The 10,878-nt window shown below is 35.2% G+C and overlaps 1 protein-coding gene across 1 annotated transcript in view; it reads left to right on the top strand.

Moving 5' to 3' along the window:
• The first annotated feature begins 242 nt into the window (after positions 1-242).
• LOC145663152 (uncharacterized) overlaps positions 243-10,878 on the top strand; it is a 65,230-nt gene continuing 54,594 nt past the window's right edge. Inside the window, exon 1 of the mRNA XM_081729475.1 lies at positions 243-492. The gene's annotated coding sequence lies outside the window, so the exon portion shown is untranslated. The remainder of the gene's footprint in view (positions 493-10,878) is intronic.

The raw sequence follows: 10,878 nt of genomic DNA, 5'->3' as shown, positions 1-10,878 counted from the left end.
CATCGTTTTTTTTTTTTTTTGGTTCTCTTGTCCTTCATAGTTTCGTATTTTCCCCACATTCTTTTCATAATCACTACACCAAAACTAAGGGCTGGACATAGCCCTATAGGTGACATAAACTTTGTTGTCCTTATATTAGTGATGTTTGTCTGAAAGCGAAAATCAAGTAAATTATGTAGTCCGCATACGTTTTTCAAGTTCTCAATAATTGGCAACCCTGCGGCGAGCAACTGCACTGCAAATGCGCACTTCCGTTGAATCCTTGTCTTGCACTCTGTTGTCTGTGGTTAGTTATTTATTTATGCAGCATCAAAATACAAACGTGCTATTTGAAATGTGCGAAAACTAATTTCAAAGTGTTGAATGTGAAAGCAGTGACAAGCGGTTAATATCCTATAGGATAAGGAAATTATCCTATTTCAGTGAGAGTGTCGTTCCTGGCCTTGAACCGTGCACTTGTTGCACTATTGGCATAATATTTAGTTTTCACAGGTAAGCAATATGCATGATACACATTTTCAATTTTATAATCTGTGGCACCAGTAGCGTACGCAGTTCATCAAAAAGGAAGGGGGGTGGCGAGCCTTCAATTTTATATTCTTTTAACACATGCTTTATTTTTGTGTATAGCTCGTACACAAGGGCGCCCATCAGGGGGGCAAGGTGGGGCGCTTGCCCCCCCAGAGGAAATCGTACTTCGGAATATCGAAAACCGAATTGAATTTTTACATTAGTTACAGCAAAATTTGAACCTATATTTGAAATATTGCGTATACTCCCCCCCCCCCCCCTTGGAAACCACAATATGGGCGCCCTTGCTCAGTAAATGTTTGAATTGATTTGATTTGGTTTTGGGTATAAGTATCCCTTTCAGCAGCGAGACCATATGAAACTTGAAACTACAGCTTAACGTGGGATCGGAAGCACATGAGCTCCTGTCATGAATGGAAACTATTTGCTTCGGTTCTTTAGCTGTTCTGTATGCACAAGATCACAAGATTACTTACCATGTTAGGTATTGGCAGCATACGCCCTACACAGGGGGAACTTGGTTAATTTAAACTCTCAAACTGTCGACGTTGGAAGCTGTGGAACACAACCTCTGTTGCTAAGCCAAGCTTGTCCCTGAAATTTTTATAAATATAAATATAATTATAATATAATACAGAAAAATATTTTAAAATATTATTTTGAATTTTGTTCTGATAGGCATATTTTTATTTTTACACATACTGTTAAGAACAACAAAAAATAGTTCTACTAAACATTTTCAACAGGTGCAGAGTTGTTTAAAAATCAATTTAAATGAAAGAGGTACGATATGAAACTAATGAGAACTACATATTGAAATACCAGAAAAATACAAATCCAACATAACCTGCATATTGAAATACAATTAAAATTGAAAACTAATTCGCAGTAGCTGTGTTGCGTTTGTTGATAAATCAACAATGGACCATTTCTTTGTGTAGGCAATAAAAGGGATTTCTTTTGTTTAGGACCCTTTGTTGTTCTTTGCAGAATTGTGCACACAGTCATTGTGCACATAGTGTCTGTGAGCGAATAGTCATTTTTCCAGTAAGCTGGCTACAATGAAGGTATATTTTTGGTCTGTTTTTTTTCTTTCTTTCCTAAATTTCAAATGTATACAAGTTACTCTTAACACTTCTTAGTGATACTGAACACAACACAGTACAACAATGTACTAAATTCACAACAACATGAGGTTAATCTAAGTGGCGGCATCTCGAAAGTTAAAATATTCAATAACTTTTTCAAGAACTGTCCAAGTTTTTTTTAGGAACAAAAATTAGAAATCACTGTATTTTTTAATCATATGACTCAAAATTAAGGGAGTTACGAAGTTTTAAAGTTTTGAAACTGCCTCCATTTTGAAACAGTATGACGAATCGGATTCGTTATTTGTAATATGAATGGACTGACCAATTTTTCTTTTTTTTTTTTTTAATCCATTCGCTTTTGGGGAAGTTATTGTATCCACTATATACAAATAATGGATTTTACTATTATAGAAATAGATAGATAGATATCGTGAGATTTCCGCAATAGGTTTATTAAAAATCCCACACAAGCTTAATACAAACTTGGAATTATAAGGGGGTTGCCGGCAAGAGGATGTGAGAAAATGGGGGTCGTGATAGGATTTAGGTTGAGAACCTCTGTTCTAAAGGCTTCTTTCGCCTTCCCGATCCTTCCTTTTATTTCATGTTTGCGCTTCATCCGCTTAGAGGTCACCATTGTGTAGAACAAAATATTACGTCACACTAGTGAGTGAGGACGTGCTAGGAAGGAAGAAAATCAATGTTGCCAGATTTGACAATTACCATACACAATCAGATGAATTTTTAAAGAAAAAAATACATATTCGACCGTGGTACGATTAATAATGGACTTTTACTGGATAATAAATGTGATTTTCTTTAATTTAACTGGACTAACTTCTCATGAACTAACAACTGTTCCGTAATTCTAATCAGAAAAGAACTATATAGTATCTGCATATTTAAGACAAATAGGCTATTTCTGTTAAACAGAATCATAAAATAAAATAATAAATCGGAAGAAACTGTTTGATGTATTAAAAATTCCGATTTTCAGTTTTGGAAGCAAAGAAGTAATCAGGGTTGGCAAAAACCATGGTTTTTATTTAAAAAAACCAAAAAAGCCGGTTTTTTGGGTTTAAACCAGGTTTTTTTTGGTTTAAACCAGGTTTTTATGGTTTAAATGATTTGCTCTATATATTCATATCATATATGGACAGAAATAAGTTTGTTTCGCCTTGATGTTATTATGCAACAACCGGGTTATGCTGGAAGGGGTCACATAAGCTTAAAGCGGAATAAAAACCGCTTCTCGAGTTACATCCGAGAGAAATTGTCCTCCATTTGAACTCAGAACCAGGACTAATTGGCCACAAATGCGATACGTCTGCCGACTCACTCACGAAGGAATCCTGATTAAAAAAAAAAAAAAAAAATACGTTGTACTGATCTTTACATGCTTCTTAATATAACTGTCAAGAGTCATTTCAGAAGGACAAAAAGATAAACAGTTGCACAAGTGAAACCATTACACAGAATTACATATGAAAAATTTCAAAGTACTACGGAGTACAGAAGAACTAATTTAGTTCAAGTTAGTTAACAACAACTTTTATTGGTCCAAATTAAAGAAATACACCGACTTAATGTGCATATCAATAAGAAAAGTGAATAAAGATACGAATTATTTAAGTCCACTTTGGCTCAAACTCATTTATACATAAATAGATACCAAAGATACTTATTTCACTAAATGCCTCTCGTGGGGTCTGTATGACACCCCCCCCACACACACAAAAAGTACGGCATTTTCGATGTATTTTATCAATAGTAAACATTGAAACGAAACAATATTTAGAATTTTTCTTCGATTGCAATTACATAACAATAATAACAACTACAAAAAAAAAAAAATAAAAATAAAAAAAATAAACATTTATAAACTTGTAAAAAAAAAAGTTGCTTTTGTAGTATAATCTTTTTGAGTAATGATTGGGGAATTTAGGTCTGAATATAATACGAATAATATGCGGGAGTGAAACGTGATAACCCACAAATGTGTGTTCATCAAGATTTTACAAACATTTACACTTTTACGAACATTTTTTTGTTTTTTGGTTTAAACCAGTTGTTTTTTTTAAAAAACCAGCTGGTTTAAACCTTGGTTTAAACCATGGTTTAAACCACCTTAATTTAAACCAGCCAACCCTGGAAGTAGTATATAACTGTTTGATCAAATAAAAAAAAAGTGTGTAATGATTTATTCATTGGCAGTGACGGATATAGCCCGAGTCCCCTCCCACAGTTTTTGAATGACAAAAATAATTTCACTTATTATTTATATATTTTTGGAAGTTCATAGTAAATTTATGATATACCTTTCATACTTCGGGGTCTGGCTTCCCCCCCCCCAGTTTTTACCTTCTAGATCCTCCACTTTTCTTTGGTTTATACATATATATACATGTATATATATATGGAAAGAAATATTAACTTATTTTACAACCAGTGTTTCTTCCAGGAATGCCGGCATAGTAAATTTATGATATACCTTTCATACTTCGGGGTCTGGCTGCCCCCCCCAGTTTTTACCTTCTAGATCCTCCACTTTTCGTTGGGTTTATACATATATATATACATGTATATATATATGGAAAGAAATATTAACTTATTTTACAACCAGTGTTTCTTCCAGGAGTGCTGGGAGGGAATTTCCGCCCAAAATTGGATAATTTCCCTCAAAATTTTTGAAGATATATATATAGGTGATAAATATAGTCAACCCTCCTAAAGCCTGAAGGTATGTTGTCGCATTATATGAATTTTCTGGCTGTCATATATATATATATATATATATATATATATATATATATATATATATATATATATATATATATATATATATATATATATATATATATATATATATATATATATAAAACTTGCAACCCTACTATATGTAAATATAGTCTCCAAAGAGACATACATTTTTTTCTTTTTGCAAGGAGTCAGACCATGTGCAACTTTCTGGGTCGTCTTGCTTGCTATCACCCTCTAGGGCTGCCAACTCTGAAAAAAAAAAAAAAAAAAAACCGGCACCGCCTCAAAATTTCCTATAGTATAGGTCTAAGTGTGAAGTATCTCTGCACTCATCCATGGGAAGGAAATGTACTATCGTGAACAAAAGTGCATTAGCACCTGGATTTTGCATATCCTTAGCATATTCACTAATAAGCTTAATAGATACATTGTGCTAGGCTATAAATGAGAAACTGAAATCGGCATTGATCATTTTATTGTATTTACAAGTCAATGTCACTTCTTTAAAATTATCGAAACAAATAAACAAAAGTATATTATTCATTACCTGATAGTTCCGGATTTGGAAAATTAAATTTATTCTTTCAATTTAGGAAATTGCTTTAAGAAGTCCTTTTTCACTCTCAATAAATGTGATTCTTTACAAGTAAATTTTAAACTTTCCGTGATACAGTCCCTGTCATCTCTTTAAAATTATCTAAGCAGATGAACAAAATATATTAATCGTTGATAGATGGTGAAAGGTAATAGTTTTGGATTTACAGAATGAAAGTTGCTTTTTAAATCTATACTTCGAATTAGATGAAATTGCTTCGAACTATATACAAATTTGAAAAAACCGGTCGTGAAGGGGTTGGCAAGAAGCTTTTACTGGTCACCGGCTATAACCAAAATAACAGCAATATTCCGGCCTGGCCGGTCAAAAACCGGTCAGTTGGCAATCCCTAACACCCTCCTGCTGACATAAAGGAAAAACCAGTTTTGCCGCTTCCGAAACGACGGATTCTTTTGGACATTAGTCCAGGAACTTTAGCATTTTTCTTCGGAAAAATTAGAAGCCAAGGTTTTTCTTCACAAAAACGTTCATTAGGTCATTCTAAATGACATATCAAAAGTCCCCGACTTTCTGCTGTACGCTTCCCCTTTTTTCGGGGGGTGGAAGTGGGGGAGGAAAACGCAATTTAAAATACAATCAAATTCAGCTTATTTGCATGTTAACCTAAATATTCCGAATAATAAAACAAAATTTATTGGGAACGCTTAGCACATGTGCTCGTAAATGTTTCACAGGAAGTCACAAAGAATATCGGGTCGGGTTTCGGAAATATGACGTCATCAAAATGGCCGACACCAGAATTTGTAGTGTTTTGTGGGAATGGTTATAACTTTCCGCAGAATAGTGGTAAAACCGTCGTTTTTGTTTCATATTGAAGATAATTAATTACCAAATGTACGGAATGAAACGTAGTTCTGCATTGTTAATTTCTTTCGAGATACAATAACAAAAAAACTAGTTTTTGAGTACCTGGTTTTAATGTAAATGCAAATAACTCAGTAATCATAAAATATTTCAAAATATATCTTCAAATAAAGGTTGTAGGGCATTATAAAACCTTTGCAACGGTATCTGTACCTGCATTTTATTTATTTATTTATTATTATTATTATTATTATTATTATTATTATTATTATTATTTTGTATTTTGAAATGTAAGGAAGGTATGTTGTTTTATTTAATAGACCGACTCTTGTAAAGACAATATAAGCCTACTTTTTAAAAAAATGAAAAAAAATGGATATAAGATTCAATATCGCATTAGAATCCGTAAGTCACATACATCCCAGACACAGATACAAAAATTAAGATTTACAACGTTCGGCGATAGATTCTTATCGTTTATAGAATGAGAAATGTAAAATTCAGAGTAATAATGAATAATAAATGTAAACTATTCAACTTACCTGAAATGGTTTACTTATTGAGTTCCTTTGCTGATTGGTAAATAATAATGGTAAATATAGCATATCCACCTGGTTTGGGACATGCTATAATTACAATTATTATTTATCAATCAGCAAAGGAACTCGATAAGTATTCGGCCTCTATTTCTTCGGCGTCCATGAATATTTCACGTTCAGATATTCCTTCCGGTGGAGTGACATTCAAACAGGACTGTCCGTGACAATTTGCACAAGCAAGAGAACAGAACAGACCCAGCTTTCGACATCCACACACATTGCCGCATCCTTTAAATCATGAACAGAAAATCATTTTAAAGGGACGGTGGAGCAAGTGGCTGCGTTGATCGAATTGGTACTAACAAATTGTCTTTCATAACCCAACTCCACTCCTCAGGATTTAGTTGGCTTCCAAGCCAAGTTTGTACGTGGTAATAAACCCGAAACAAATGTTGTGCTGCAGCTGAAGTCGGTGGTATGGCTTTTAAATCGACAGACTTATTTCTCTTCACGGATTTGGTGAAATAGTGGTAACGCTAATCATTTAGTGAAATGTCATTTGCAGATGCACCGTATAATCCCCCCCCCCAAAAAAAAGTGAATGCCATTTTCAGTTATTTCCGGATGGGAAACATTACTTCGATTAAAAATTTCTACGACATGCTTTAAATCTGGACGTTTTTGTAATAATTTCAAACAAGCTGATTTCCCCTTCTGAAAAATGGCAGATGTTTCATCACAGCCTAAAAAAGCATATAGAAATAAAATGTGATTTTTGAATACACCTTCTAAACTCCTTGATGAGTAAATTTTCTGCTCTGTCTTTCCTTTTCCTGGCTTCAAGAAAAAAATTCTAAATTCGGTGGAGATGAGCTGTCATAATTACTAACAAATGAATATCCTCATCAACAATAACTGTAAAATTACAATTAATTTTTGATATTGTGAGTGCGGTTTCTACAATACAGACATCAGCATCATTCTCTGCTTGTTTGACATCAATATTGACAGCCTTGAATTTATCAGTGAGCAAAGCAATCAACCTACTTCTGCTGTTTGCGCTGGCGAGAAAGTTTTCTTGGCTCGTAGTCGCAACCATGTTTCCATCAAATATAATTGTTTTTGATGCTGCTTTCGAGCACCGTCGAAGTTGCTCCATGCCTTTTACATTTTTCTGAGGATTACCATACCCATCAAATACGATGACAGTGTTTTGACCGAAGTGTTTTTCCACATATGCCACATATTTATCACAAATATCCATGAAAGAATCGTTTTGAAGCCACACCACTCGATGAAGAAGGAACCCTCCATCAACGACGTAGTTTGCGTTTCCGAGATCAGGATGAACATTGGTGGGGTTGAAGATGTTGAATAAGGATGATTTCTTCGTTTTTCTCATTCCAGTTGCATCAGAAAGAGCCATTGGGTAAGGATTCAGTTCGAAATTTAAACATGCTCAAAGGTCATCATCTGATCTTTTGATTATGCTGAATCGTTGAAACAACAGCAGTGGATCGACAGGCACAGTAACATCATGTACCGCAAGGTGACTGTTCACTGTTTGAAGAGAAAAAACCCTATCAGTACGAGAATATTTTATGTCATGAAAATTGTCACCAACTTTTCTTTCCATCATGGTTGCTCCAATGTTCAGTGCATCGTAGTAGTTTATCTTCTCCACATTACCTGTAACCCCTGTTGCTATAGACATGATCACTTGTACATTTGGGAAAGGGTTGTGGGAACTGAACCACTCTGATACTTTCCTAACATCTTCTTGGTCCCGTTTGATTCGAGCTTCTCTTGCATCTACGTGCTGTTCTCCACTTGCAAACGAAATCCCACAAAAGTGTTCTAGTCCTTCAGAAATGTTACTCGCCCTTAACAAACCAACAACAAACTTAGTTAAAACATTCTCTTTTGTACTTCTTCCATGCACAAAGCCTCCTCGTATCTTTGAAGACTTCATGAGTGACTATTCTATTACCATATCTGTTGGAGTTCCACTAAAAAATTTGTCTGATCGCTTAACAGTGAAAAAGTCTGCAGTAAATTTTCTATAGATTTCTCCATCCATTATGTACTCCAACTTTACCATGTCTTGTACAAACAAGTTGGCACTTTTAGCGTACAAAAAATGTCCTGCGGCGTGGAAATACGGAATCATCCTCTTCACTGCAGACAGATATGCCTTCCAGTCACACCATCCTCTCTGCCCTAATGAACTCTTTACGGATTAACACCATATCTAAATACTGGTCCCATAATTGTGCTGTTCGACCTCTGCCTTTTAGTTTGTTTTAGTTACCAAAAATGCAGGTACAGATACCGTTGGAAAGGCTTTATAATGCCCTACAACCTTTATTTGAAGATATATTTTGAAATATTTTATGATTACTGAGTTATTTGCATTTACATTAAAACCAGGTACTCAAAAACTAGTTTTTTTGTTATTGTATCTCGAAAGAAATTAACAATGCAGAACTACGTTTCATTCCGTACATTTGGTAATTAATTATCTTCAATATGAAACAAAAACGACGGTTTTACCACTATTCTGCGGAAAGTTATAACCATTCCCACAAAACACTACAAATTCTGGTGTCGGCCATTTTGATGACGTCATATTTCCGAAACCCGACCCGATATTCTTTGTGACTTCCTGTGAAACATTTACGAGCACATGTGCTAAGCGTTCCCAATAAATTTTGTTTTATTATTCGGAATATTTAGGTTAACATGCAAATAAGCTGAATTTGATTGTATTTTAAATTGCGTTTTCCTCCCCCACTTCCACCCCCCGAAAAAAGGGGAAGCGTACAGCAGAAAGTCGGGGACTTTTGATATGTCATTTAGAATGACCTAATGAACGTTTTTGTGAAGAAAAACCTTGGCTTCTAATTTTTCCGAAGAAACACCCATTTTTTGACTAAAGTTCCTGGACTACATGGAGAGGAGGCGCGCCAAAATACACGTTTTTAATGAGGAGGTTCAGTATTTGTCCACTAGAGTGCAGTGCTATCTTGCTTTCAGAAAGTTGTAATGTGTAAACAGTAAATAGAAAGATCGGGTTCCAAGATTTTATTATTTTTTTATTTTTATGACAGCAACAAGATTCATATTATGTGAGAACGTGGCTTTAGATTCCCTCTGAAATCGACGACACTCTATAGCGCTGTCATAGCAAACATGCGTACTTTCGAAGCACGAGGTTCTCGTTTCGAATGTCGATAGAGGTTCATTGATGTTTCGATTCAGCATTGTGAGACAGAGGGCTACTTGAATTAAAAGGCTTTTAACTTTAGCATTAAAAGCAGATATATATAGAAGTACACTATTGATGAAAACATCAGAAATGAAAATGAAATCTTTAAGTTTAACGTCCTACGATTGTGCTCTTGAGACGAAATATAAAGGCAAGTGAATAATGACGGACGAGTCAGTGGAATGAGAATGTGGGAGGAAATAGAAATACCCAAGAAAACCCACGGAGACTATTAAATACACTACAAACTTATTTAGTCGGGAATCGAACCTTGGGGCTCTACCACGGAGCCACCATGCCTTTCCCCGACTTCAAACTCAAGAGAATGGTAATTGCCACCCCTTGTAGCCTAAAATGACGCCTCTGATCTAGTACTACTGTTACAGGCAAGTAAAAAAAAAAAAATTCTGTAATTATAAAATGCGAATGTAAAACATCTCATTTTAACAAAACTCTCATCCTGCTTGGTTGAAAGCCATGTATGGCATGAAACAAAAAAATATTGTGTTTTGTCACTGCATGTAATGGTGTGGCGGCACCACAAAAACCGGTACATATTTGTGTCCAGGAGCCTCGATGGCCCAATGGTAGAACGTTCACCTCTGGTACATGGGGTCCTTGGTTCTATCCCAGCTCGTTCCAAGTGTGCTTTGTGGTGGACAAACATCCGTGTGTGCATGGGTTATCTCGGATTCTCCCGTTTCCTCTCACTTTATTCACTCCACCATTTCATTCATTTCCTATCTCACCATCTACTTTAGCCTAGTCTGCATAACTGTCGGACGTAAACCTGAAAGATTCCGTGTTTTTGTCCATACCGACAAAGATTGTTGGAACTTTCGTGGTTGGAACTTTCTGTTGAGTGACTGAAAGGGAAGAAAGAGAGGCCGATAAACTTAGTACAGACTAAAGACTGTCTGTATAATACGTCGCACACAGATTACTGTAATAAGACACTAAAAGAATTTGGCAACAGATAGGACAAGAATTAGGACTGCGAGGTAATTAACAATATTACCTTATTAATAGGATTTTAAAAAATATTTGTATATCAAAGTACAAAATATATATTGTGTATTTGTGATTCAAAGGACACTGATGTTTAGTCTACAAGGAAAATAACTATCAGGTTTGGCGACGTGGTAGCTCAGTGGTAAGATATACGTATATGGCGAATGGAGTTACTTTTTCGATCCGAGTTTGCGCCAAGTAAGCTTTAAGATGAACAAGTCCGTATACATGAGTTTTCTCAGAGTGCTCCCATTTCTT

The sequence above is a fragment of the Thermobia domestica genome, chromosome 10 (assembly GCF_964235325.1).
Source record: "Thermobia domestica chromosome 10, izTheDome1.hap1.1, whole genome shotgun sequence".
Classification (NCBI taxonomy): domain Eukaryota; kingdom Metazoa; phylum Arthropoda; class Insecta; order Zygentoma; family Lepismatidae; genus Thermobia; species Thermobia domestica.
The sequence above is the reverse complement of the archived record's forward strand: the minus strand, read 5'-3'. Positions and strand labels throughout refer to the sequence as shown.